The sequence below is a fragment of the Podarcis bocagei genome (assembly GCF_964188305.1).
Source record: "Podarcis bocagei genome assembly, chromosome: 3".
Lineage (NCBI taxonomy): Eukaryota > Metazoa > Chordata > Lepidosauria > Squamata > Lacertidae > Podarcis > Podarcis bocagei.
The window spans coordinates 54,139,821-54,163,013 of record NC_138127.1 but is presented as its reverse complement, the minus strand read 5'-3'; the positions used below and the strand labels follow the sequence as shown (position 1 = coordinate 54,163,013).

Here is a 23,193-nt window from a genome sequence, read left to right as displayed (position 1 = left end):
CGGACAATTTTTTCCTTGCTAGGGAAATACAGCACAGTATGTCACCTGTATCTGTTCTTGCAACTGTCTGTCTGTTTTCTAGCCTTAACATGGTATTGGCCCTGTAAAAGTTGAACAAAGACTCAGACCGAAACAGAAGGAGCCATGAGTGTATCAACCACAGCACTGAAAATATAACAGAAACAGCGCAGACCTGTTTCTGTGGAGAGTGGTAGTAGATTGGGGGGGGGGGGGGTTGCAGACGACGTCTGCATTTTGAGGGCTCACCTAGGGAGAGTGGCAACACACCCTAGGTAATCTATGTTCCAAAGTGTTGTGTTGTACACAGCATGGGAAACTAAACAAAGGCACACAGTAAGATTTAAAAGCCATGCTTTACAAGATGCAGACAATGGTGAAATAATAAACTGTGCATCAAAACTTTTCTTCTTCGTTTATGGTTATACAGGTCCAATGCTGCAGTCACCATGCAGGTACAGCATAAGGGGAATGATCTTGCTGAACGATTCTGACTAATCAGATTTCAAGAGACCATGAACTACAACATTCCAAGTGACTGGCCCTTTCATTCTGAGAGAACAAAACACAAATAAGCAGATAGACAAAAATGACCTTTTCACATATGGCTTATGATCATGCTTCTCCCCACCCCCCACCCCACCTGAGTTGATCATTAAACCAAGTCCACATGTTTGAGCCTGAAATGTAGAGCTTTTCTTTGGGTGCTTAATTAGGAATATGACTGCTGAGTGCATTTTAAAATTACTTAATTCCCACCCTTTCCCAATTTCATCATTACTTTTCTTTTTAGAGCTTAGTCTTCTAGTTATTAATAGAGAACCGAAGGACGAGGCTGGCCAAATATCGGCCCTGGGATTTTAATTTCCAGTTCTTCTGAAACTCAGAAGACCTTTCAGCTCATCAACCTGAAAATACCCAAGTGTTCTCCGGGCCTTAAACCCAGAGCCTTAGACTTCCTGTGCCAGGAATTAAGGGCTTAGGAAGTGGCGTTTCAATGGATCACAAAACATGATGCTGCTTTGGCATTACACCTTTGTCAGTGCAAACGTCCAGAACTGAGGGCACCAGTCACAATTCAAGGTCTACACAATGATTGCACATGTGGCGTTACATCAAATGGAGCCTCCTAAGAACACATGTAGAGACATGTCCTGAAAGAAAATGGAACACCTTTAACACTGTAGCATTTTTGTTTTCTTGCAACCTGTCCTTCAATGACTAGGATTAGAAGATGCAAGTGGGTTTTAGTTTATGATTTACAGTCCAGTGTTTTCTTCTGGGCCTGCAGAAGAGCCTCTCTCTGTATTGGATGCAAAACAACAACTGTTCCTTTGAGCAGATCATCCTCAAAAACACAAAAAAAAGATTTCTTTGTTGTTGTTTTTTTTAAAAAAACTCATAGAGTTTATTGCTTTCAATTTATAAAATTAAGCCTGCCTCAGACAGGTAATACTGGTAGGTACATTCGTAATCCCTGGTTTCTACTGGAAAGTGTGTTCTGACACACAACGCTTCCTCAATATATAACGCCAGGTTCCTTCCTTCTAATACTTCGCAACCAAGATCCGATGTGATTCCCAAAAGAACACTGAAGTTCTTCTCATTGAACTCTGCCAAGCTCAGCACCCGGTAAGCTGCCACAACATCCTTCATCATATTGCCTGTTGACAAAAGGAATAATTACTAATTGTCACTGGACGCATGTTTCGAGCTTTTTTTAAACAAATGAAAAACAGATTCAACATTCAAAAGCAAATACAGAAAATTCCCTAGGTTAGTATTTAATGTTTTCAGCAAGCTAATAATAATGTCTGAAGTCGAGTACGGTCTTGTGTTTAAGCCTCGCTTCTGGTTGCTATAGGTGACCAGAAATTGCATGTGAGTGCATGGAATTCTATGTAAGTGAATGAGTGGGTTGGCAGAAAAGGGGTTGGGCACTCAGTCCTCCCTCTGTGACCACAAGAGAAACCAAGCAGTCTTCTAGAGCAGGGAAATCTGCCCCTCTTGTGCCAAGCACTGGCAGGATAGTTCAACAGGGTAGGGTTTTATCGGGGCAAGTGAGGGCTGGCAGGCTAGTAAATTTTGTGGACTTGTTTACAAGGCTGGTCTATGCATTGATACTATTTGTTTTCTCTGTGCTCTCCAGACTAAACTGAACAGTTATCTCTTCTTGCTTACTTTGACTGCAAGATTGCTACACATTTTTTAGAAGACACACTTCTAAGGGGTGAACTTAAATTCTTTTTCAAAACTTTCTGTTATTCATACTTTAATTCAGCAAAGAATAGTGGGTTGTTATAAAGAAGACCATCATACTAAGAAATGAATTATCCAAAGAGCTTGAATATACACCCATCACAATTGTTCCCAAAATCAGTGATGCTGATGACGTCACTGCAGACTCCTGCCTCACCTGAATCATCTAGGTACTGCATTAACTCATTAAATGGCATCTGCATATAGTTTTTTTATTATTTTGTCTCTTCTGCAAATGAATATGAAATAAATTATCATCTTTGAACAAAAGCACTCTGTGTATTTTATCCAGCTTGGAATGAATACCTGGTGGGAAGGCATGTGACAGTTGAGTTTATCTGAGACACAAATCCTGGGACCTTGACTTAAGGTTACTGTACTCTAAACCATTCAAGAAATGTCCACATTTAGGGAAAGGGTCCTGTTACACTGGTCCAACACATTCAAACCTGGAAAGCTACACAGTGATCGTGGTACAACACACCTTGGCCCACCAGAAGCCTACCTAGCAGGCTGGTGGCGTCAGCAATGAACAGGTAGGATTCTGAGCAAATCCCATACGGTATATATTGTATACCTGTGTGGAGAGCTTCACTCGTGGGGATCAAATGTGGTTCTCCATAGCTCTATATCTTGCCTGTGGCATTCTCCCCAGGCCCTGCCTCAGATCCCGAGTCCTTTTGATTGGCTAAAATCTGCCCTTGAACTCTGTTAATGACCCTTGCTTGCCTGGATGTAGGACAGAGTGTGGGCAGAACCTAGCTTATTGTACAATGGTAAAATTTACATTTGTTGGTCTGCCCCCCTCCTTTGCCTCTGGCCCTGCCCACCACAGGCATGTGGGCCCTGGAAGTTTGCCCAGAAGGGAATGAGGTCCTCAAGATGATGAAGGTCTCCTACCCTTGCTGCATAGCCACAGTTCTGCTGCTCCCACATCACTGGAACCACCCCACAAACCCTTTTTCTTTTGTGGTTGCTTAGAGGGAGAGGGTGTCCCAAAAGTTGTAACTCTACTCAAGGAGTTCCCTGTAACCCACCCGCTTTGCTGGTCTGATAGGCTACACCATAAGTGCTTCAGAATCCATCCTTTGAACTAATGCAATGTCAACAGAGCCCTCAGAATCAGGTGGGGTAACAACTAAATAGACATGCATTCAAGAACCTAGCCCTTACTTTGTCCAAAGATATTCCAATGTAAATCAGAAGGCATTTCCCGTTCAATCAACCTCAGAGTGCAGAATAAAACGTGCCAAGGAAGCACTTGACAGAACTGCTTCGAGACTGGGCAGGGATAGACGGCAAGTAAATAATTCCCCTTGGAAAGTTTAAAATATCTGAAACATAATCTAAAGAATATGTTTAAACAAACAGGAATCTGCCAACTCTCCAAAGAAAATTAAGATCTATTAAAAACCCATGCACTTAGGAGTAATGCTGCACAGCACATTAAAATGTTTGGGTTAATTTCCTGTTCTGAAAAATTGCTCCATAATGACAGCTTACGGTCTTGCTTGACTCAATAAAACCAGCTCAAGAGTGCTTTTGTCAGCCTCTTTATTTCTGCATATTTCTGTACATATGCAACTGTTATTTATTTTACAGAGGGGACCTACTAGCATGATCTCCTTTCTACCAAGGTCATAAAGCTGCTACAGCCCTACTCTTGCGACATAACCACCTGAGACAATTGACCTAGGACAGTCCTTTGGCTCAAGGGCTGTGAACTGCCCTGAGAACTACAGAGGAAGGGCGGTATACAAATTTAATTAATACTGTAAATAAAAATAGAGGTCAGTGCCTCAGCACCCAGGAAGCTGAGAGGAGGAGCTCAGAGAGAGAGCAGCTCAGAGTTCCTTGGCTTGTAGGAAGTCAACAGTAAATTAGCAGGTCTTCAATCTCAACTTGTCTCCTATGGAAATCCATGAACCTAAGTTAGTCAGGTCCGTTAATTTCAGTGTGTCTACTTCTGACTAGAACTAGCATTGGATTCAACCCACAGGAAGTGCTCTATTAAATAGGACCACATATATTAGATTACCCATGCAGAACACAGGACAGAAATGGTAGAATATGGTATCACACCAATAAAAGGAAAAGGTTGATGCTTCTTCTAAATACCACTGAACCTGTATCAACAATTGACGATTAGTAACTACTAAAAGCTTAGCTACTAAAATGCTCTTTGATAGTTCTTGGAAGGATACATCTGCTGCAGAACCCAGTGGTGTACATCCTTATAGGAGAACAATACACCATTGTATCCTTCTGGGCATAATTAAAGATGCTGGATTTATATACAGGATATATATATAAATCCTTGAGGGCCAACATGAGTAGCTCTTCCCTTGTTGTAATGATCTCTGTGGTAAGATGCAGGCAGATTCTTGATGACGCTCATCTTGTAGTAAGATCAAAAAGTGAGGGCATGTTGTAGAGAGACAATTGTTACGCTATTTTTTTTAATGATCTCACTCCCTCCAGAGGCTCTGCAGGGTGTGGCCTTGCATACCTTACAGAAGATTATGAAGATTATTTTGGCGGAGGGAGCCTAGCAATGATAAGCAGAGAATTGCTTTAATGGTGGGTTCATTTTTAAGTATATATGTTACATGTTAAGAGTTAATATATAATCACTGTTAAGAGTTGGGGGTGCCTGTGGCAATTGCTCCAATGTCACTGTATGACCCTGGACCTACCAAATAGGCACTCATTTACCCTAGCTTTGGAAACTTGAGGTGTATTTCTGGGACCCACCTCAAGTTGTTTTAAACTGTTTTTAATATTGTGTTTTAATATTGCAACTTGCCCTGGGAATTTAGTGTGAAGGGTGGTTTAATAATACAGTGGTACCTTGGTTTACGAACTTAATCTGTTCTGGAAGTCCGTTCTTAAATCAAAGTGTTCTTAAACCAAGGCGTGCTTTTCCATAGCAGCGGGGGGACTCAATTTACACTCAACAGGAAGCGGAACACGTTCTGCTTCCAAGGCAAAGTTCACCAACCAAAACACCTACTTCCGGGTTTGCAGCATTCTTAATCCAAGTTGTTCATAAACTAAGCTGTTCTTAAACCAAGGTACCACTGTAACAGTAACAATAACAATAACAATGACAATATCATTTTGGAGCTTCACAATTATATCACCAGAGCACAGGAGGAGAGAAAGGAGTATTGTGCTAGATCATGCTCTAACAAAGGAAAGCTCAATTTGGAATAAATAAGATTAAGTTCCACTGTCATTATTTAGGGCTATTATAAGAGGAAAAGGTCATTGATAAGCGGAGATCTTAGACTGCAAGGAGATTTCCCCCTCAGAACCAGTATTTGATTTCCTGCCCTGCTTAGGACTTTCAGCACCAGAGGAGCTTGTAATGTCAAGCTTGTAATGTTTGAAAAATTCAAATTACCTCCCTCAGATTCAAAGGACCAGATCAGCGTCCATAGCAGAACTCCAAACTCCCCATGCCATCAGAGTCAAAGGCTCCTAAAGCAGACATGGGTAGAAGCACAGCCCATAAAGGATGGACCTAGCTGCTCAAAGGAAGCTGCAGTCCTACTTAAGACTCAATATTGATTTGCTTCTTGCCTTGATGGAACCAGATGGTTGTTAACCATGGCTTGCTTGCTGGATCATGAATTGGGATTGGTGGCATGTGATGTTATGGTTCTAACACCTGTGTCTAGTGACACCCCCCCTTCAACCTTGGGCTGGAATCCTGTCCTCTGGTTAGGATCACTGCCTGAGGTGGAGCATCTACAAATCTACGAGTTGATGGCATATGCTATTTAGGTTTAAGAACATTAACTTAACTGAATCAAGCGCTACAATGGGCCTGTTAACGTAGCTGCAGTCCTATATGCCTACTCAGAAGGAAGCCTAGGTAAGTGATGTCTTGGGTAGAAAATTATCCAATGTAAAAATGTAAAACATTTTGTGGATTCTATTGGTTCATTCTGCGGCCTACAGAAAATATTTCTCTATTCCCCTTGAGGTGCAAAGGTGGCTGCAATTAAAAGTGGCATGATGGGTGGAAATAACTTTGTAAATAGGATTTGCATGTTCAGGGCTAGGAAGAACTGAAGTACAGTGGTACCTCGGGTTAAGAACTTAATTCGTTCTGGAGGTCCGTTCTTAACCTGAAACTGTTCTTAACCTGAGGTACCACTTTAGCTAATGGGGCCTCCCACCACCGCCATGCCGCCACCATGCAATTTCTGTTCTCATCCTGAAGCAAAGTTCTTAACCTGAGGTACTATTTCTGAGCTAGCAGAGTCTGTAACCTGAAGCGTCTGTAACCCGAGGTACCACTGTAGTAACTTTCTGGAACTATTTCCTGCAGGTAAAGATCACTTATGTTCTCTGCTTTACACTCAGATTAGTCTGTATTTACTTAATACATTTATATCCTGCCTAATCCAATGGAAATGGTTAGTTTTCCAGGCAGTCTTCATCAAGGTTGCTGCAGCATGGCAAAATAAAGTTCAGTGTAGGAGTACAGACCCTTGGGGTATATCTTGACAGGCGGGTTTAGATGTGATGACTGTAATTTTGTGACAGGCTCCCTCCTCCTATGAAAACAACGGTGAGAGGATTATAAACGGAATACAAAAGGTGCATTGCCTGAGCTACTTCAAATTGGTTTCCATGTATTTTCTGCTGCTGAAAATAGAAGGGATATAATCTGGTCCTTTTCCAGTGTAGAATTAAAAATGATGGTCTTAACGTGTCAAAAGAAAAATGTGTTAGAAGAGTCCAGTATAAAATTGTAGCATGTATGTTTTCCTCTGTAGACAAGCCACTGTCTGCATCCAACGTTGGAAAGAGATGGATGTGTGAATCCATTCACATCTTCAAAAAGTAACAAAATGCGTACCATCTAGCTTTTTTCACTGTACGTGGCATATGTAAAGTCTGTATCCTCAGGGGATGTCAATTAGGGTTGCTACTTATACATCCCCAAATATTAGTACTTGCAAATTGTATGCTTATTTATATATTATTATGCTTATTATATTATATCAGAGCTTGCCGGGCAGCAGCTGAAGAAGGAGCAAAATAATTTTCTTGTGTGTGTGTTTCTTTGTGGCTGATTAGCTGCTCTCCCTGTGCAAAGATGGGGGACCACTGTAGCCACCCCCAACGACACGTTTTCAAGATGGAGGGTGAGGGAACAGCTGCAGTCGCCTGCGGTTCCTGCGCAATGTTTGCCATCTTGCCAAAGGTTGCAGGCAGCTTTACCTGCAGCAATTGTATGTTGATTGCCCTCTTAGAAGACAAAGTCCAGCAACTGGAGGAACGTGTAGCTACGCTCCAAAGAATTAGAGAGCTGGAGCTCTTCTTGGAAGCAACAGAGAACACAGTCTCCACCAAGGAGGAGACAGGGGACACCCCTGAGAAGGAGGCTAGTTCACCAACACAGGTGCCAGATATATGGAGAAACATGACTCAAAGAAGTAGGAGGCCCAGGGTTCGCTCTGATTCTTTAGAAATACACAATCGCTTTGAAGTCCTCTCCCCTAGCATGGAAGACGAAGAACAGACTCCATTTGAGGATCTCTCCCTCATTACAGACGAGCAGCAAAGTCAGTCCTCAGGGAATGTGCAGGCGACCTTGGAACGGACAGCTCACGGAAGAACCCCGACCAAACCTAAGAGGAGGCGTGTAGTGGTGATAGAGGATTCCCTACTGAGGGGAACAGAAGCAGTGATCTGTGGGCCTGACAAGATGTCTCGGGAGGTGTGCTGTCTCCCCGGGGCTAAGATCCAAGATGTAACTGAATGACTGCAAGGAATCATAAAACCCACTGACAAATACCCCTTCCTCTTGGTTCATGTGGGAACCAATGACACTGCAAGCAATAGCCTCCAGAAGATCAAAAGAGACTACGAGGCTCTGGGCAGGAAATTGAAGCAATTAAATGCACAAATTGTCGTCTCATCTGTCCTCCCAGTTGAATGACGTGGCCCAGGGAGAGAGGGCTTTAAACTGACTAATGTGGGGGAGGGAGACAGTGCTCCTGAAGGTAGGAGTCTATCAATTGATGAAGATGATCATCCAAATGTCATAGACCAAATGGAGCAAACAGCACGCAGGCCTAGTGGTGGGAGGAAAAAATCCTTAAATAAGAGACACGGGGAATGATTAATGGACTTCAATGTCTGTATACTAATGCGCAAAGCATGGGAAATAAACAAGATGAGCTTGAGCTCTTGGTACAGCAAACTAAATATGACATAATAGGCATCACTGAAACCTGGTGGGATAAGTCCCACGATTGGAATGTAATAATGGAGGGATACAATCTATTTCAGAGAAAAAGACCAGACAAGAAAGGAGGAGGAGTGGCGTTATATGTCAGGGATGTGTATACCTGTGAAGAGATCCAAGATTTAGAACCTCAAAGCCAAAGTGAGAGCATTTGGGTCAAAATTAAGGGAGAGAAGAATAACAGAGACCTCATTGTGGGAGTTTACTATAGATCCCCAAGCCAAACGGAGGACATAGATGATGCCTTCCTGGAACAGATGGCCAAGCATGCAAAAGGAAGGGAGATAGTAGTAATGGGGGACTTCAATTACCCAGATATTTGTTGGATGTCAAACTCAGCCAAGAGCATAAGGTCAAACAGATTCCTCACTGGCCTTGCAGACAACTTCATTGTCCAGAAAGTGGGAGAAGCAACAAGAGGAACAGCCATTTTAGATCTGGTCCTAACCAATGTTGATGACCTGGTTAGTGGGGTAGAAGTGGAAGGATCATTAGGCGCGAGTGATCATGCTCTTCTGAAGTTTACTATACAGCGAAAAGGAGCAGCCAAGCATACTAGGACTCAATTTCTTGACTTTAAGAAAGCCGACTTCATAAAACTTAGGGAAGTGCTGGGTGAGATCCCATGGGCAGTAATACTAAAAGGAAAGGGAGTTCATGATGGCTGGGAGTTTGTTAAGAGGGAGATAGTAAAAGCACAACTTCAGGCAATACCAATGAGACGGAAACATGGAAGGTGCCTAAAGAAGCCAGGGTGGCTATCTAAAGAACTTTTAACTGAGTTAAGATTAAAAAAGGACGTGTACAAAAAATGGAAAAGGGGGGAAACCACCAAAGAGGAATTCAAACAAATAGCTAGCACATGTAGACACAAAGTCAGAAAAGCTAAAGCACAGAATGAACTCAGGCTTGCTAGAGAGGTTAAAAGCAACAAAAAAGGCTTTTATGGGTATGTCCGTAGCAAAAGGAAGAACAAAGAAACAGTGGGGTCACTCAGAGGAGAAGATGGTGAAATGCAAACAGGGGACACAGAAAGGGCTGAACTCCTCAATGCCTTCTTTGCCTCAGTCTTCTCCGATAAAGAAAACAATGCCCGACCTGAAGAATTTGGAGCAAATGATTCAGCAGAGGAAACACAGCCCAGAATAACTAAGGAGATAGTACAAGAATGCTTGGCTAGTTTAGATGTATTCAAGTCTCCAGGGCCAGATGAACTGCATCCAAGAGTATCAAAAGAACTGGCAGATGTGATCTCAGAACCACTGGCAATCATCTTTGAGAATTCCTGGAGAACAGGCGAAGTCCCGGCAGACTGGAGGAGGGCAAATGTTGTCCCTATTTTCAAAAAGGGGGAAAGAGAGGACCCAAATAATTATCGCCCAGTCAGTCTGACATCAATACCAGGGAAGATTCTGGAGCAGATCATTAAGCAAACAGTCTGTGAGCACCTAGAAAGGAATGCTGTGATCACCAATAGTCAGCATGGATTTCTGAAAAATAAGTCATGTCAGACTAACCTGATCTCGTTTTTTGACAGAATTACAAGCCTGGTAGATGAAGGGAACACAGTGGGTGTAGCCTACCTTGATTTCAGCAAGGCATTCAACAAGGTGCCCTATGATATTCTTGTAAAGAAGCTGGTAAAATGCGGACTTGACTATGCTACCACTCAGTGGATTTGTAACTGGCTGACTGACCGAACCCAAAGGGTGCTCATCAATGGTTCCTCTTCATCCTGGAGAAGAGTGACTAGTGGGGTGCCACAGGGTTCTGTCTTGGGCCCGGTCTTATTCAACATCTTTATCAATGACTTGGATGATGGACTCAAGGGCATCCTGATCAAATTTGCAGATGACACCAAACTGGGAGGGGTGGCTAACACCCCAGAGGACAGGATCACACTTCAAAACAACCTTGACAGATTAGAGAACTGGGCAAAAACAAACAAAATGAATTTTAACAGGGAGAAATGTAAAGTATTGCACTTGGGCAAAAAAAATGAGAGGCACAAATACAAGATGGGTGACACCTGGCTTGAGAGCAGTACATGTGAAAAGGATCTAGGAGTCTTGGTTGACCACAAACTTGACATGAGCCAACAGTGTGACGCGGCAGCTAAAAAAGCCAATGCAATTCTGGGCTGCATCAATAGGAGTATAGCATCTAGATCAAGGGAAGTAATAGTGCCACTGTATTCTGCTCTGGTCAGACCTCACCTGGAGTACTGTGTCCAGTTCTGGGCACCACAGTTCAAGAAGGACACTGACAAACTGGAACGTGTCCAGAGGAGGGCAAGCAAAATGGTCAAAGGCCTGGAAACGATGCCTTATGAGGAACGGCTAAGGGAGCTGGGCATGTTTAGCCTGGAAAAGAGGAGGTTAAGGGGTGATATGATAGCCATGTTCAAATATATAAAAGGATGTCACATAGAGGAGGGAGAAAGGTTGTTTTCTGCTGCTCCAGAGAAGCGGACACGGAGCAATGGATCCAAACTACAAGAAAGAAGATTCCACCTAAACATTAGGAAGAACTTCCTGACAGTAAGAGCTGTTCGACAGTGGAATTTGCTGCCAAGGAGTGTGGTGGAGTCTCCTTCTTTGGAGGTCTTTAAGCAGAGGCTTGACAACCATATGTCAGGAGTGCTCTGATGGTGTTTCCTGCTTGGCAGGGGGTTGGACTCGATGGCCCTTGTGGTCTATTCCAACTCTATGATTCTATTGTTCTATGATTATAAAAGTCATATCCAAGTTGGAGATAAGTTACCTCACAACACCAGATAAAACACACACACACACACACACACACACACACACACACACACACATATGTGTGTGTGTGTGTGTGTGTGTGTGTGTGTGTGTATTCCACAAATGATTCATGGACAGCATAGCAGTTTCCATAACTTTCAGCCCCAAACACAAGATAAGAGTCAGAGAGAATTGGTGTGTTCTACCTCATTTCTCTGCAGCCTTCTAAAACTAGAGACAAATGCTGGATTTTCCAGATGCATACCATTTAATTATCTCAAAAATACATGGACATTAGAATTGGAAGAAAGAATAATAGGAAGCCGCTTCCGACCATGACAGACAATTGGTTCCCCTCTAACACAGGATTCTTGTTTACAGTAGCTGGTGATGGGTCTCCCCACAGACTCAGGAGGGGGCCTTTCTAATCCAGCCACCAGAGATTGTTTTGTCTAGAGTTTCTGTGGAATTGAACCTGGCACCTTCAGCACACAAGGCATCAACTGAGCCACGCCTCCTCCCATCTTTCCATGACACACAAAACCTCTTTCCTTTTAAGGGCACAATTGAATGGGAAGTTCTCTTCAAGGCCACTGCAATGAGTGAGAGTTGCACGAGAAAATGCCTGTTAGCTGTGATGTGGTTTTTTACAGTGACAGACGTTCTGTGGCCTTTTCTTCTCTACTGGGCATCGTCGGCCAATTGGTGTTAAAGAAGGATAGAACTTTCTTTATGTATGCAACAGTAGCAGCAAGACTACTTATCGCGAAATATTGGAAGACACAGGAGCTACCCACACTGGAAGAATGGCAGATGAAGGTCATGGACTACATGGAATTGGCAGAGATGACTGGCAGAATCCGTGACCAGGGAGAAGAGTCGGTGGAGGAAGATTGGGAGACGTTTAAAGATTACTTGCAGAAGCACTGTAAAATTAAGGAATGTTGAAATGACGTTTGAGTGAAAATAAGTGGTACTGGTAAAGAGATGCTTAAGAAAATGTAAATAGGGATTGATAACTGGAAATGGATATTTATAATAATAGGTTAACATATGGAGTAAGGATGAATGTTAGAGGCTAAGGATTTGCTGAATATAATATCTGAACTGGAATACAAAATGGGAGGTGTGAGGAGGTCAAGAAACTAGTGAAGAAAATATAAGATTTGAAAATATTAATCTATTTTTCAGTTTTGATTTTTGGCTTTTCTCTTTGTTCTTATTCTTTATTCTTTTTTCTATCACCTGTTTTTCTACTGTGTATTTTTTTATTTGTTTTGCTTTTGTAGTTTGAATGATGGAATTTGTTGAAATTTGTTTCTATTGTTTGTGAAATATTAATAAATATCATTTAAAATAAATAAATAAAAGGTCACTCTCTCCCTTTGGTTTCCATCTTGTTTTGTTTTTTAAAATCTATATTTAGTCATTCTTCCATACTGCTTTCAAAACTATTTTTTAGTTGTTTTAAGGTATATTTGGAAATTGCTTTGAGAGGCAATAAATAAATAAATAAATAAATAAATAAATAAATAAATAAATGGGTGGATGGATGGATGGATGGATGGATGGTCTATGGCGGAAAATACATTTAAATGGAAGGTTTGAAAATAGTTTGAACAGTAAATGAAACTTTCCTAGCTGTTATATGAAACTCTATATTGGTCATTGTCAATGAAATAATCTTACTCGTATTTGTCATAATTACAATCTGTACAGTGCCGGATTACCAAGTAGGCACCAGCCAATGGGCCCCACACCTTTAAGGGGCCCTGTGACAACAGATCAAAATAATATTGATTTGGTTTATGAAAATTATTGGTTGGTAAAAGATAATTTGTGAAGGCCCTCCCTACCTCCCCGAAGATTTCAACTGCTTTGGGGCCTCCAATACTGAATCTGTGCTGTCAGAAATATCGACAACAATGTAAAGAAAACAACATTATTAGGATTATAACAACTGTACCATCTTAAAGTTAACAGCAGACCTGGAAGTGGTGGAGAAACCTCCAATGAGAGTCATTGGTGGAATGCAATGATTTTCAAATAAGGAAAGACTCTTTTTATTAGAAAGGAAATGACTAAGAGGGAACTTAGCAGGTCTTAACTGCAGCTGAAGGCGTAAGTGCAGGACGTAAGTCTCTCCCTCCCAGAAACCTCAAGTGTTGGGAGATGTCTGATTAATTGCTGACAGGTAAGTTTTAATGAAAGCCAAGTACTTATTCAAAGAATGAATAGCGAGCTTGTTAAATTTAATCCTGAGGGATGTTATTAAGAGAAATAGTACAGGGAGAAAAATAAAACCAAGTCAAAAGGAAAGAGCTCCGGCAATATTGTAGGGTTGCTTATCTGGTGTTACAGTGGTACCTTGGTTCTCAAATTTAATCCGTTCCGGGAGTCTGTTCGACTCCCAAAACAGTTCAAAAACCAAAGCACAGCTTCTGATTGGCTGCTGTAGCTTCCTGCAGTCAATCAGAAGCTGCAGAAGCCACATAGGACATTCAGCTTCCAAAAAACGTTCGCAAACCGGAACACCCACTTCCATGTTTGCACCATTCGGGAGCCGAAAGGTTCAACAACTAATGCGTTCAACTCCAAGGTACCACTGTACTTGTATTCTCACAAAGAAAAAGCATTTTACTACCCTTAACAAATATACAACTTACGAAGAACAGAGTTAAGGCAAAACATTCCATTATAAACTTCATCTCTATTCTTTCTAAGGCACTTGTTTTCAAACCAAAGAATCACACTAAGCTTCCAGGAGTTCCTGGGAACAAAGCTGATTGACTACCAGTGTAAACTACAGTGGTGCCTCGCAAGACGAAAAGAATCCGTTCTGTGATTCTCTTCGTTTAGCGGTTTTTTCGTCTTGCGAAGCAAGCCCATTGAAGGATTAGCGGATTAGCGCTATTAGCGGCTTTTAGCGGCTTATCTGCTGATTGGATCAGCTGATGAGCGGCTTAGCGGCTTAGAAAAGGGGGGGGAGGGAAAAAAACCCAGCAGGAACTCGCAAGACATTGTCGTCTTGCGAAGCAAGCCCATAGGAAATTCGTTTTGCGAAGCACCTCCAAAACGGAAAACACTTTCGTCTAGCGAGTTTTCCGTCTTGCGAGGCATTCGTCTTGCGGGGCACCACTGTATTAATATCCTTAATATTAGCCATTGTCAAACAAGGTAAGAGATCAGGCCACTATAAAGCTGACAATATATCCCAGGTTTGATTAATTTCTGGTCGCACACTTTATCGTTCCTGCTGTAATTATATCTGTGTTTCGATTTGGGTTCACTCTTTTTGTTTTATTTTTATTTAACAAAATTTATATACTGCTTATTTTAGAAAACAGCTCTAATTGCTTTATAATTTGGGTCAGCTGCTCTGAATTTCATTATGATGAAAAGGCAGCAAGATGATGTTTTAATAAATTTAGAAAATAGTCAAAGATTTAATTAGAAGAATCAAACCCTCCCCTGCTCCTGCCAGCTAATGCCACTACTTTTTACATATGAAAATATTCACCCACAGATTTTTGTTTCTGACATTGGCTGGAATATTAAAGGGTAAAATTACTTTACTACATGCTTAAATACCTCATGAGTCTGCATGGCATCAGTTACTTTGAGGTAAATTTGCTTCTTTTTTAAAATAATGAAGAATGGCTACAACAAACTTTGAAACTCAGAAACAGGCAAACTTTTAGCCATGGGTTACCATGTTTCAAAAAGCAAAAACCAGGACAGCCTCCCCAAAACTACAATTTTTCAATTGACTAGCCTAAGATCCAGGACAAAGTGCCACCTTTTGGAAATTTCCTCTGGACATCAATTCCACCTTTGAATTACTTTTTTTGCATGTGTGCATACTCGGAAGTAAGCCCCATTGAGTTCAATGGAGCTTGCGCTCAAGTAAGTGGCCATAGGACTACTTCTAAATTAATATGCATTCTAAATTAATTTGCAGATTAAACCACACCAACATACTGCACTAACAGCAGAGAGTATTACGGAGAACATTCTGGGAATGTGCTCAGACATAACGTTGAGTGAACTAAGGGGGAAAAAACAAACTTCAGGGAGGGAGGACCTGAGGAATGGCAGATGGTGACATGGAACAGGGCCTTTTCTGTGACAGCCCCACCTCTACAGAACTCCACACACTAGTGGTGGTGATTTGGTGCCATCTTAAAATACTTCTATTTCATCAGGTATTTGGTGACTAACCATACAGCACTTCTGAGAGAATATATTGTTTCATGATGCTATTTTTATAGCTGGCATGAATTTGTTGTAATTCTAACTGCTGCCTTATTATTTTGTTACATTTTTATGGCTTTCAGCATCGTTGTTAGCTGCCTTGTGCTCTAATCAGGACAAAGGACAGGCAATCAACCAACCAACCAACAAATGATGACAGAAAAACTATGTGGCAGATGCAACTAACTTGATTCCAAACATTTCAAATAATTTATAGTCAAGGGAGAGAGCTCTGGCACACCTGCTCCACACCAGACCAATTACATCTTCCTCTGAAGGGATGGGGTTTTCTCTGATGCCATTAGACAGGGTCCTATGGACTTTCTACACTAGCAAGTTCTTATAAGGAAGAATGTAGTCACAGAGTATGGTTTAAAGGGTATGATTTGAAAGCAACTTCCTGAAACTAAGCAGGTCTGGGACTAGCCAGTGCTAGGATTAGTGACCAGCTGGGAGCCACATGTAAACGATCTTGGATTCCATGATGGAAGGAAGTCGATAAGAAATGAAAAATAAATAAATGAATGAGTGTGCTAGCAAGCAGGGCAGCCTGCACTGACTTTGTTTTTCTCATCAATTATTATCAGGCATTTCCTTCAGGCGGTATAAGATACTCCTGGTACCTTTCTTGTAATGCTGATGCAGAAGATTGAACTATCATCATGGACGGTTGCAAGAAGTTGAAGTCAAACCTTACACTACTGAAGCAATCATGGATTCAGATAACCAGGGTGAGTGAAGATTATGACAGGTTATATACGTCATATGTTTCTCTTCCAACTGCAAGAGATACTTGCAAACTGCTTCTGATTTCATGATGTACAAAAATATCTTGCTCCGCCCACATTCTTAGGCAAACCATTCTTTATTTTCCCTGAGAGATACTGTTCCTGGCAAATCACTGGCTGGGAGGATGACTTAGACTGGGTTTAGAATGCTTTTAAAATGTTTTTATATTGATGGGTTTGCAGCCCTGGGCTCCTTCAAGAGGAAGGACAGGATAGAAATTGAAATACAGTGGTACCTCAGGTTAAGTACTTAATTCGTTCTGGAGGTCCGTTCTTAAGCTGAATCTGCTCTTAACCTGAAGCACCACTTTAGTTAATGGGGCCTCCTGCTGCCACCGTGCCACTGCTGCGCGATTTCTGTTCTCATCCTGAAGCAAAGTTCTTAACCCGAGGTAATATTTCTGGGTTAGTGGAGTCTGTAACCTGAAGTATATGTAACTTGAAGCACATGTAACCCGAGGTACCACTGTACTACTATTCTAGGAACGATCAGACTAAATTAGGGTTGGCAACCTTTTAGGACTAGTAGGGACATTTTGAATTTTGACAATGTGATGGGGGCACCAGTCACAAATTGGCTGCCATGGGGCCTTGGCAGAACACAAATAGATTGCTCTGGAAAGCATGGCATTACATAAAACTAGTGGTAGTCCTAGTGAAATTTTTCCCATAACTGTTTCCATACTATAAAAGGCTTAACATGTTGGATTTATTCCTGCCAGACAGCTATTAAAGGCATAAGAGCCCTGTTTCCCCTCAATGCTACAACCTAGGCTGCTATCCTGTACCCACTTACCTGAAAGTAAGCCACATTAAACACAAGACTTACTTCTGAGTACACATGTAGACCATTGTACCGTGAAATCTTAACAACTGCCTAGTCTTTATTTCCTGCAGAGCAGGATACATGCTTAGGCTTCTTTGCAATGCTTTCACATTTGCCCTTTGGGGACAAGGCATATTCTTTAGCATCTGCTCACACGTACTGTGTAGTAGTATTTGCAGAAAACAACTTCTAGGGAGTACCTGATCTCAGATTAACCCTCCATAGAAAAGATGCATCCTGGTTGCTGGGAAAAGGGAAGGGCAAACTATGAAGCTTCCAAGAGCTAGGCAATAAGACAGAGGTAGGAAAAGTGCACTAAAAGAGAGGGAGAAACAGCAGCTCTGTGCAAGCCCAGGGACCCCTCTTGCCTGATCTCCTGGCAACTCACTTATCAACCACAGCCCTGCTGTTTGGCCACAAACACTGACAAGTGGGGGCAGCCAGGATAGCTCGTCCCAAAAACCACTCAGAAGAAAAACTGCATATTTTGCTTTATAACTTTCTAAGATGGCTAGAGCCTTACTTTTTATTAAAAAATAAATGAAAGGTCCAAGTCTCTGGTTCCTAATCAGGCATGCCAATGAAGGCCTTCACAGGTGCCACAGTGCCCATAGGGGGCTAGGCTGGTGCCCCCCCATCCTAAATATTTGAATAGGAACTTAGTATCTATTCCAGTCTGATCCGTAATAATAACATTTTACTGAATTTTGGGTGGTAATGCATGTTGAATAACACATCAGTCATAATATTTATACTATCTTAGCTGCCTGAAGTTCTGGTGCAATATCACTGAATACTGCTATAACATCACATTATAATATATATATTATTGTATTGATGTAGCTGCTTGCTGGCCTCAATCAAAGCACTTCTGTACTGGTAAATAAAGCTTGGGCCAAGACTGTTACATTGGGCCTGCAACCCTATCCATATTTAGCCTCTTTGATAAGTGTCACTGAACACAGAGTATTTATGAATAAGCATGTATAAGGGTACGTATCCTAAGAACATGCATTTGGGAACACATCTCGGAAACATCAATAGGATGTTTCATCAATAGCATGTGTGCATTTATACATATTTACTCAAGTCCCACTTTGTTCTGCAGACTTGCTTCCAAATAAGTATTAGTAGGATTAGGTAAAATTGTCAGATACTGTCTTGTCTCTTGTGTTAAGAGCGGGATTTCTAAAGTGCAAAAGTTGAAATGGTGTTCATACACCGTACAAAAGAAAAGATATGTTCCAACATTTGAAGTCCAGTTTTATTGAGACAATACATTGGTGTATGCAATTCAAACTTTATTTTTACGCACCATCTATCATACATAGGTTTTACAAAGTTCAATAATACAATTTCAGTGTTGATGTAAAATGAAAGCAGATGGCATATCGATTCAATGTATGATGCCTTTTAAAAATGTACACAGATTCAAAAGAACTCTCATAGTCCTTAGAAGCCCACTTCATCCTGTCTCAGAAGCTATGAACCTCCTCTAGGTCAACTGTGAATTGTTCTAAATTGCATTGGGAATAGGTCTCTAGGGTCCTGCCTGAATGGCTAATCAAAACCTACATTCCCAACCCTAAACCAAAATAAATATAATGATGCTTCATAGCATACAGGTGGAAGAAAGGCAAGTTGTTAGACCAGATACCTAAATCCTCTTGCTGATGGCACATTAAACTCTCAATTGTGTGGTATCTATACAGAATAAAGTGAGGAAGGTTTCACAGCTGGTAGCTAAACTAGGCAACCATTGGGCCGTCTTCAGTCTTCATCACTTTTACACTAAAATACCATCCAAATCACACTAAAGTCAGAAGACGACCCTCCCTTATAGGGACTATTCCCAACGTTCAGCTTTTGAGTGCCATTGCTTATGTAAGAAAAAGGCACCAATCACAAGTGGGAGACATCACTAGGGGCAGGGGGCAACAAAGCTCGTAGAAGTACAAAAAGTTTAGAAAAATTGCCTTCTAAGGGGAGAACCCTCCCCCATCGCGAAGCCTGAGCACACTCAGTGGTCATGGAATGCTCATTGGCTGTTGGGGAGATGCTGAAATATTGTATCCCTTTTTATATACCCAATTGATCAATGTGCTCTGCAAAAGAGGACCTCTTGAACATGCTATCATGCGATGCACTACAGGAATTGGGCCATTAGTGTGGTGTCAACAGTTCTTCGGCATATCCTCCTATTGCACGTTAGGTGCCATGTCCGCTGTCCTTTTGGTTCCTACTGAAGACCTCTCTTTTTCAACAATTATTTCATCCCAGTCTGCATCTGTACTGGAACTATTTTTATATACTGAATTGTTTTAGGTGTTTTTACCCTCTCTGTGTTTTATGGTTGTTCCCACCCCACTTTATAATCACATAGTTTACAGTTGTAATCTGCCTTGGGACCTTATGCGGTCCCATAGGTGTAGGAAAGCTGTGGTGCTCCAGATGTTGCTCCCATCAGTCCCAGCAGGCGCAGCCAATGGCCAGGGATGAGAGCTTATTTCAGTGACATCTGGAGGGCCAAAGGTTCTCCACATCTGCGGTAGAGGGTGGGTGAGAAATCAAATACACAAATAAACACTCTAATAAATAAATAAAGTTCAAGACATTTCAGCAATCTTTACAGCCACTCTTTAAGATAGGCCAGTATTATTATCTACAAATTGCAGGTGGGAAGACTGATATGGAGAGAGTCGCTTGGCTAACACCGCCAAGGATGTTCTCATGAGCCAGGGATGCCTGAGCATCCAGTCTTCTTCATACCTGCAGCAAAAGGGGGACATGTTCTGAAATGAATCTGAGTTGTGTTATCTCAACACTTTGAAGATGAGACGAGGTAGATAAGATTTGTAAATCCTGAAAATGTCTCAATTTTCAACTTTCTTGTATCAGAATGTTTTGTGACAACAGGAGCTGTCGTAATTGTAATCAGAGGCCTCTTATATGAGACCTCTTTCATATTAAAGGAGCATTTAAATGTTTTGACTTAATGCTGAGTCATGTTGGGGTATCCTACTAATGACTTCTTCTAAAACAGGTGCAGCCAACCAGGTGCCCTCCAGGTGTTAGACTATGATTAGTATCAGGCTCAGCCAAAGATAGCCAATATTCAGGCATGATGGGACTATATTAATTTGTGGAACAAAGTAATAAAAATAAATGGAGAAAAACAATGTGCAAAAATTACAAAATCGTGTAAACATCTTAACAACAAAATAAACAACAAATTAACAACTCAGTTTGTCCAACAACATCTCAAGAATACATTATTGACTCTCTTTGTTCTAAAGTGTATGTTTCAAGCGGTTTTTAATGTACAGGGTAGCAAAAGGCTGCATTCGCAACATAACTGAGATGTGATAACCTCAAATAAGTTAAATTTTGAAAAAACATTTTCTAACTGCAGGCACATCCTTTTCATCATGCATCTATTAAGTGCACTTAGCGAAAGTCAGTTTCTTGAACTGAAGCTACATTCAAATACACCTTTTGCAGCAGAATCCTTGGCATGTCTACTCAGAAATGAGTTACCCAGAGTTCAGTGGTACCTATTCTCAGATTAAGTGTGTAAAACTGATACTTCTGAGCATCCATGCATTGGATTACATTGTTTCATCTCTGCTCTTCTCATTCTTGTTTCCTTTCTTCTTTTGCCACTTCACACATATTTCCTATAACCCCAGGCAGCTGCTTCGATGTTGAGGGACAGCAATCCCACTTTGTTGTGACACAGCCTCTTCTGGGCTCAGTCTGGCCTGCTTTCTCAGTGATGGTGAGGGATGCTATCCTGCCACCAGTGCTGAGGTAAGATTCAGCTGTAGTCTAGTCAGCATCTGTATGTGGACAAATGCCACATGTCTTGGCTCAGCTCTGTGAAAACTTGACAGTTTGTGGATTAGACTGGGGCCAGGAAATACACTGATTTTGGCCAGACCTGCTGCTGGGCTTGTGATCTAAGGCAAAGTACTGCTACAAGGCCTTAGGAAACCACAAAGCACAGCTATGTGGTCCCAATGCTAGACCTGGGATTTCTAGTGAAGCCCAGCTGTGAAGCTCCAATCATCCTAAATCCAGTGGTTTTGACTGGGTTTTTAGGAGTCTGAAGTCCATTGTATGACAAATCTTAGGCCCAAATGCATTTGTGACAGGTTAGTCAAGATAGAATCTTATTGTGCAACTTAGTTTGAAACAGAAAGCTTCTTTTTACATCTGTAGTAGCATGTTGAGCATGCAATAAATTGACCAGTGCCACATATTCACTTACTGCTCAACACATAGTACCACTTCATATTTTGTGTCCTCCAAAATATGTGTAACATATATGAGCAAAATGCGTGTATGGTTGATTCTTGGTCTTCGCAGTGAATACTTGTGATAAAACACACACATGGCACACATCATATATTAAGTAGCTCTCAATCTGGATCGATATAGCCACAGTCATAAGAACTACGAGTTAAATTGTTATGAATCTGGTTATAAATACCCTTTTCTGATGCTTCTAGGCTAGGGTCCACTGTAGGGCCCTGAGGCTTAAATATAGCATCCACATGGTGGAATCCAGATGTTAATCTGGAGGCAAAGTATCGTATGTGAGAAATACAGACTTTTAAAATATTCTAAAGGCCAATAATTTATTAGTTGCAAAAGAACCACTGCAGCTGCTTTTGAATGTCATTTTCAACACAACATAACTATCTGTTGATTCAGAGATAGTTGCAACCTTTACATCAGTGGCAGCCGACAGGCTTCCCTCCAGATATTGATTGGACTGAAATTTGCATCATTCCTGATCATCAACCTTGCTGGCTGTGGCTAATGTGAGCTGCAGTCCAACATGTGGAGGGCATTATGCTTTCACCTCGGTCTTATGTATGCCTCTCCCAGGGTCATACCAGAACACAAATTGTCTATAATGAAGGCTCAAAGAGTCCTTTTCAATGACAATTGTAAGATTTCTTGTAAACTGCTTAAGAGGTTTTGCTATGACCGAGTGGCATAAACATAGTTAATGAATGAATCAATCAATCAATTAAATTGTACTGGCATAATGTATGCACTTTGTTCATACCCAGCCCTAAGCATCAATGGGGTCTAGATAATGCTGTGAAGAGCAGCCAACTTTGAACTGGCCCCACCTGTAGAGTGTATAGCAGCCGTCCCACCATTACAAATCTGTATTGGATGACCCAGACATCAGAGCCTTGTGACATTCCTGGTGTCCTGCTTCTGAAGAGCATTTGTTTCTTGCTTCCTGTTTTTCTTTTCTTCCTCTTCTCTGATTGTGGCATGCTTCAGAATCTTGGCAAGATGATGGGGAGTAAAAAGAAAGATCCCAAATCCTAGTATCAATAGTGCAGTTTGTCATTTGCTGTGTGTGTGTGTGTGTGAAGAGAGTAATAATTCTTTCCAGTCAAAAAGCTAGTCAGATGCTCTAATCAAGCCACCCTTGCCGTTTTTCCATTTTACTAGTCTGTAAAGTAGATGAAATATGTGAGAAATGAGATTTCCCCATGTTAAACTACTGCAATTAACGCTTACCAACCATTTATGAAACAAACTAAATGTTACAAGTCCCCACAAAAATGACGGTGGTTAAATGCACCTGCCACTTGCAAGCCCACCTGAAATTTCTGTATATTGTTGGAGACCTCAGGGGAGCAACACTTTGTACCAGAGATCGGGGTCTGGATGAGACCTTGAGGAATGATTGTATCTGGCCTCTCCAGTCTCATTTCGTGCAACATGACAAAAGAAGCCTATGTTCTTAATCCCACAGAAGGTTAAGTATTGGGATTCTAGCCCAAGAAAGGCTAACAGCTGCAGCTGAAGAACGGGTGCTAAGAGGCTTGAATTCAAGAACGTGAAGTGAAAGATTAATAAACTGTTGGGAATGCTAGTGCAGCAGCCTTTTAATGAGGAAGTGGAATGAGAAGTCAGCCATTTAGAGGTTTTAACCAGCTAGTCCCATTAAGGCAGGGATGGGAAACCAGTGGCCCTCCAGATGTTAATGGATTACATTGGCCA

The 23,193-nt window shown here is 41.5% G+C and overlaps 1 protein-coding gene across 3 annotated transcripts in view; it reads right to left on the bottom strand.

The window, feature by feature from the left end:
• Positions 1 to 419: 419 nt before the first annotated feature.
• SCAF8 (SR-related CTD associated factor 8) overlaps positions 420 to 23,193 on the bottom strand; it is a 77,041-nt gene continuing 54,267 nt past the window's right edge. For 2 of the 3 annotated variants that reach the window (XR_014006229.1, XM_081187426.1), the window contains one exon: positions 420 to 1,682. The gene's annotated coding sequence lies outside the window, so the exon portion shown is untranslated. Of the gene's footprint in view, positions 1,683 to 18,440; positions 21,739 to 23,193 lie in introns of those variants that run through there. The other variant, XM_081187427.1, reaches the window with a different exon arrangement.